The following is a 7,694-nucleotide window of genomic DNA, read 5'->3' on the forward strand; positions in this document are numbered from 1 at the left end:
AGTGGACAAAAACAACAGCAGTGTGAAAGTAGGCTAGATCAAATGTATTGAGAGCCGGCTCCACTGAAGCGGCATCACCCGGATCTCTCTGTCCTTGGCCCAGTGCTTCTGATGGGATTTAAGAAGTCACTTCAGGGTGCAATTCAAGTTTGATGACTTTATTGATTTTTCCATACCCGCACTTCCTCCTTCCTTTTATTTGTTACGAGTCTACATGGAGTGACATGTACCTACAGTTCTGCAGAAGCCTTTCTCTACTATCACTACAGTATGTCAAAGTAAACAAACCACTGTTTTTTTTTATTTTTTTTGTTAATTAACCAATATATTAAAAATTAAAAATATATTAAAACAAATGCTCTCAATATATAAAAATCAAATTTGGTCACCACCCACATTTACAAAAACACAAGGTCAGTTCTCATTTTGAAAGACCTTCTTGGTCTAGAATAAATCACAATCAAAAAAAAGTTAACACTTGAGATTTTTTGAAAAGTTAAAACCTTAAGATATCTTGAGACTTATAGTTGCTTACTTACAATATAGCCTTTGCTGTTTCTGCTGCATGAAAAGTGCAGCCTGTCTATTTGTTATTAATCTTGTTACTTTTTATAGCACCATTTTTAATTAAAAGCAAGGCCAGGCTGAATGATATATCTAATAGCAAGCATAATGCCACACACACACACACACACACACACACACACACACACACACACACACACACGCACACACACACACACACTCACACACACACACACACTCACATACACACACACACACGTACACACACACACAAACACACACACTTGATCATGTTCAATTAAACCTGTAAGAGGTTATTCAGTGTAATGAGTGTACTGATTACACTGAATGGCCTCAACTGGATGAGCAGAGGGAGAAGCAAAATGACTGCAGAAAGATCGATAACGAACCAGCTTTTTTGTTATCACAATCAACTTTTGGTATCTGATGCTTTTATGGATAATCTGCATAATACATAATAAAATCTGCATTCTGAATTGTTTCATTTGTAACTTAGGTTTGGGGCAAGACATAAGAGATGATGACAAAGGACAAGGTCATACTCAAGTACGGTTGATACTGGAATGCATATCATTGTTCTTAAATATATTAAGCAGGTGATAGGTGACAGATTTGGAAATTTTACAATAAATAAATTTTATAATAAGACCTACTGTAGTTTTCAACAACTTCAACAAATCCTAGGTATCTATGCAGGAACTAAGCAATGAATGAATGAGTAGTTATGTTTAGTAAATCGGGTTTTCAGCTATCCCTGCATTTGGGTCTGAATTTTATCCATTAAGACACCAATGTTTCTGACAAAAACAGGGCTAACAAATGAATGTAAAAGCTACATTCTAATTAGTTAAAACAACAACAACAACAACAACAACAACAATAATAATAATAATAATAATAATAATAATCATCATCATGATAATAATAATAATAATAACAACAATAATAATAACAATAATAATAATAATAATAATAATAATAATAATAATAATAATAATACATTTTACATTTAATATATCTTTTGCTCAGCTTTTGATTTAATAAATCTTTTCAGAATATTTCTCCCATCTTAGCTGAAATTGTATGAGGACCTTTTACAAGTCATGGAACTACATGATTCTAGTAACTCAGAACTGCACCAGGGTGGATATCTGTCTATATTTATAATCACATTTTTAATTAAATCTAACCGATGCAGGTCCAATATGAAGAAAAATGATTCACTATAAATAGTTGAAAATGGTTGAAACGATGTGGAGTTATTTTATTTCAAGCTTTCATTTGGTGAAAATGTATTTTCTCCCGTCTGTTTCCCCTTCCCCTTGAAATTGAATGACCCTGGTATGTTGAAGGCTTTCTTTAATTGGCTCACTGTCAAAACCAGCATAAATAAAGGCCTGTTTCATGTAACTTAGGTTTATTTAAGAAAATTTTTGTGTGTATCGTATGCATATACACGTAAATAAGAAAATACTAGTCCCACAATCTTAAAGCTGATTCTTTACTTGAGCACAAAATCACCAATAACTCAATTCTGGTTTCTTGCTCCAATTCCAATACACATTAACTGTGTACAAGTGTTTCTGTACAAGTGTTTCCACAAGTAAAAACATTAGCTAACAGAGTTAATGTTAATGTTATTGTTGCAGTAAGAACATAGCTCACTCTCACTCTCACTCATTTTCTACCACTTATCCGAACTACCTCGGGTCACGGGGAGCCTGTGCCTATCTCAGGCGTCATCGGGCATCAAGGCAGGATACACCCTGGACGGAGTGCCAACCCATCGCAGGGCACACACACACTCTCATTCACTCACGCAATCACACACTACGGACAATTTTCCAGAGATGCCAATCAACCTACCATGCATGTCTTTGGACCAGGGGAGGAAACCGGAGTACCCGGAGGAAACCCCCGAGGCACGGGGAGAACATGCAAACTCCACACACACAAGGCGGAGGTGGCAATCGAACCCCCAACCGTGGAGGTGCTAACCACTAAGCCACCGTGCCCCCAGAATGGATTAATTAAATAAATAAAAATATTTCTTCAATTGGAAATCCATAGTTTGACTGGTTTAAAGAATGCCATATTTTACCTTGGATAGTCTGCATTTGTGCAGAAGACTTTCTACTTTTTTCAATTTTATTTGGCTCTGGGGCCTCGATCTTTGCCATCTTGAATTTAATATTCTGCAGGATAGTAAACTGCAAATTTTAAACACTTATTAACTGCTTGCAGCACATCTTAATATATTCCAAACTCATTTTTACTAGATCCATACTGTCTGACATTGTCTACAGAAGATCCTCCTTATGGCATGTATAACATTTATAGTTCCCACTTCCTGGTAAAGGTTACATGATTTCAAGGTTACATTTGCTCCTTTCTCCCTGTCTCCATCTTTTACTTACACACACACACACACACACAAGTCTTGAAGAATGGGACATTTCAGACAGAATATATATGGACACGCATTCCACTGGGTGAAAAAAGAACAAAAAACCTTTCGATTGTAAAACGTAACACAAATATTGGCTGCAGTTTTTTTCATTAAAAAGTTAAAAGGACTTTACAGCAAACATTGTATTCTATAAAGAAGAATTGCTACTGCAACATTTATTTGCTCTTTGTACAGTAAAATAATGTTGGCTGCAAATAGTTATCCAGTAGATAATGGCAACAAACAGTTGCCATATGACCGCTAATATTTTAATACATGACGATTTGCATAATAATCTGATCTTCTCAACCAATATCTGGTCTCACTTTACTGAGTAAATGTTTGAAATGAGCCATACTACTTCAAGAGATTAACAAAATATGCTGGATCCAAACCATTTAGATCTTTATACATGATTGGCAGGAATTAGCTTCAATGCAGAAAGCAGTTAAATTTTTAAATTGAATAAAACTATTCAATATGCTCTGAGATTTCCCCCATAAGAACCCCATTGTAAGCAATTCTGAGCAAGTTCAATCTTACTTCAAAGGACTGCATAACTGTTCATTTTACCATTGAATTAATTTTCTCATTGTTTTTTTTTTTTTTCTTAAGAGAGCTTACAGATGTATTTAACCCCCCAAATCATTTAATGAAGCTGAAGTCTGTCACATGGTACACTGCATAATTCATATTCACACAGGTCTAGAAGATTATCAGTGACTGCTGCAGCTATAAGTAGAGATAAGATCTCAAAATCAAAATAGATAAGACAGTAAGTTTTTTCAAGGACACTGTAAATGTCTTTCTAGCATAGCTGCCAAATCTTACATTTAAATCCAGAGTATGGACAAGATTGAGATGCAGAACATTATACAGGCAGAGTTTTTCCTTCGCAGGTTACTTTTATTAGAAATTTCAGTTTCGTAGGTTAACAAACAGATATACTAGCAATCCAATATATTGACTTAGAGGTCCAGAAACGGTATCAAATGTTGTTTTCTGGGAATAGCAAAGTTTAAAGAACCAGATCTGGAAGTAGCTCTTTATCCCAAATGAGTGAGCCAGAGTTCAAACAAGTGGTGAGAAAACTCCCTGAGATGATATGAGGAAGAAACCTCAAGTTGAACCAGGCTCCAAACTGAAACCCGTGGGATTTTAATCATTGTTTTTTTCCAGTTAATGGCTAAATACTCATTTTTAAATCATTTTCCACACAGCTCTCACATCGCACATCTACATCTATGTAGGAAGACAAAGAAGTATGAGTAAATGGGTGCTTATTTTCATTTTGATTATTCCATAATCCTTTCTGAGTCTCAAAAGACTCATTTGCCAGAGGCTAAACCAATGATTAACCTTGATGTTAATTCAGGACGGCACAGTTTCTCTGTCTCTGTTATCAGCAATAAAATGAAAAAGATGATATCCATGTCCCCTTTCCAACAGAGCATAAATCACAGTTTGTTATCCATGGGCTCTATTTAGAGTTGGTTCAAAAGGGTGTATCAGTAGATATGCAGGGAAAGCTATCCAGATAAAGACTCACGCTATGCAGGTGCGTAACTTTATTTTCTGAGCCATTCATTCAGATTATTGAAATTACCTGCATGCATCCCACTTCCCTGAGGTTGCCAGGGTTTTCTTGAATCCAGGCATTCAATACAAATAGACTTAGTCTTTTAGTCGTGTTCTCCCCAAAAAAAACGAAAAAACGAAGACATGCATGGTAGGTTGATTGGCATCTCTGGAAAATTGTCCGTAGTGTGTGATTGCGTGAGTGAATGAGCGTGTGTGTGCCCTGCGATGGGTTGGCACTCCGTCCAGGGTGTATCCAGCCTTGATGCCCGATTACGCCTGAGGCACAGGCTCCCTGTGACCCGAGGTAGTTCGGATAAGCGGTAGAAAATGAATGAAAGAATGAATGATATAATAAAGAACAAGAGAAAAAAATACAGCATTAATACTAAATACTACAAATAGTAAATGGAGATGTGGAAAAAGAATCTAATCTAGTTGTTATATTGACATTAATTTCACATCTTTACAAATGTTCTTAACCTGGCAAGCTGGAATACAACATTATATTTGCAAATTGCATTTCAGTAAGTTTGATATAAAGGATGAACAATCACAGGCTTGAAAGAGAACTTTCAGGGTGAACAAGTGTTTAGACAGAAAAAAAAAGTTTTTTCTTTTCTGGGCCAGCATGCATCATGCAACAAATCAAATAGTCTAATGCTGAATAACTATTATACACCTTAATTTTTGTGCAAAATTGTCTTGGCAGCTCATAAATTTACGTTTTATCCTGAGGTTTCACTATTTGCAGACTCAATATCGACTCCTTAATATTCAGATAGCTCGCTTCTGAATACAATCTACATACTCTGCAATGCTCAAGTTTATGTGAAATAATTGATTTAGAAACTGTACAAGAGGCAAAGGACATAAACTGTACATAAGTGCTGATACGCACACAGTGGGCCTTTACTATCCCTTTGTACATCTACTAGTGAAGATGTCTGTAAACTAACAATTTCTGCCATAGGTACAAAATAGCTAGTTCTGAATTTCTTAGTGTGTATATGTTTAGAAATATTACAAAGTACCATTATGGCACAGTTAATTTGCATTTAGTGATACTAATCATCTCAACTAAATCAGACTGAAAATAGCAAAATCATTACTAAATGGTGAAGGAGCATCTTATAAGTTTGGGATGAACTAAAGGTTTAAGTAAAGCAGTAAAGCATTTTTTTTGTCCTAAGTAAAGAGTTAGACCGATTTGCCTTAATTTATGGATTTATTTTGGATTGTTTTTCTCCAAGTGATTAAAATAAAAACTGATTTTCACAAAATTTGTATTAAACTTGAGTGTTATTGAGATTAAGCTATATAAAGTTGATAGTAACTTATGCCAGTTATACGTTTACAATTGCAATGCAATATTCTCTGTAATCTAAAGGAATATTCTCAACTGATGTACACCTGTACTTACACAGTATGCTTACCTGCATAACCAACATTTGAATGGTTTGCACAATTTACAAAAAAAAAAAAAAACACACCAAATATCAGTGGTGTTAAACACAAAAAGCTGGGAATCCCAGAAATAATTCATTCATATTCATTCAGGTGCAGTTAATACACAGTGACAAATGGTGGCAGTGTGTTCTTAGGTATAAGCCACTAGAGCACAAGGTGTGTGTACAGAATAATAGTTATGATGTGTGCATGAGCACATACTCATACACCTGATCATTTATTGAAGAATGGGACATTTCAGTCAGAACATATGAAATATGAATGTATAATAATAATAAACATTTATAATGTTTACTTGAGGTTCTATATATGTCTGATACACTTCACACAACATACTCATTTAAGGGTAAGGGAATCTGGGGCTTCAAGCTAGTGTGATACCTCAAAACTTCAGGAAATATTAAAGCACAATGCTCACTCACTCCTGGGGCATCAACCATTAACCCTTACCCCAGAACCACACAGTTCTCATTTATTGTCCCTCAATTTTGAATAGGAAAAAGCGGAAATAGAGTTAATGAAATCCCATTGTAAATCAAACTGACCTTGAAATTTGTTGACCTACTTTAGCATAAGATAATTCTGCATGATGCTAAAATTCTTTTATTCTCAGTATTCAAAATGTCAGTCAAACCAAGGTCACTTTCTGGTGCAGAACTGAAATGTCATTTTTTAAAAGTATAGCTTAATGCCTGAATAAATCACCACCTTTTCATACTGCTTATGTATTTTCAGCCTATAAAACCTGAAAGAAGGATAAGAACATAAAAGAGAGAGAGAGAGAGAGAGAGAGAGAGAGAGAGAGAGAGAGAGAGAGAGAGAGAGAGATTGTCACTGTTGGTGAGATTAAAAGAGTATTTATTCATTTCTGCTCTGCTCAGAAACCTAGTTGTTCCTTGGTGTTTCTTATCAGATCAGATAGACTGCAAGACTACAAGTCACTGTGTGTTGTTGACTGCACGTTTATGTTCTCTGCACATTTTATACACTTACTCCATTAAAATTGGTCAAACTGAAATGTAACTTGTACACTTACACAATGTAATGATCCTACTTTGGAGTTAATTACTTATAGCACTTATATGGAGCACTTTGTACACGATGTCAGTATTCTATAACAAGCAATAAAAGGACCATTTGCTCTGTAGGCTACACTACCTTAACCTAAACAAAATAAAAACATATTTCTATCATGTCATTTGAATAGGCTATTTACAGCTTTGATTATACTTTGAGAAAAAAAAGGTTTTTTACCATCAGCATCTAATATTGCCATGAAACGTACTGAAACCAGTCAGTTCAAGTCAGGACACTGCTCAGTATTTGAAATGTTCATGACCTCCATATGTGATGAAAATCTCACATGAAGTGGGCTATGGAGAGTACTGACAGCCAGCCAACACAGCATTCTGAAGGTCAAAGTGTAACCCCAGAACATGGCACAGTAGTGGCTAATGTGCTTCATGCTGGCATCAAGTCTGCCTTGGCAAAATAAAGCAATGGATCAATGCAATGGATGATTGCTATTGCAGATGTGGAAACTGGGCCCAACAGCAAAAATATTTGTATTCTGTCTAATGGTGAAACACTGCACTTTGTTGCACACGACCTAAATATAAAAGAGGTGACAAACCTGTTTGCAAGGCATATC

This window comes from Tachysurus vachellii, chromosome 5, assembly GCF_030014155.1.
Source record: "Tachysurus vachellii isolate PV-2020 chromosome 5, HZAU_Pvac_v1, whole genome shotgun sequence".
Lineage (NCBI taxonomy): Eukaryota > Metazoa > Chordata > Actinopteri > Siluriformes > Bagridae > Tachysurus > Tachysurus vachellii.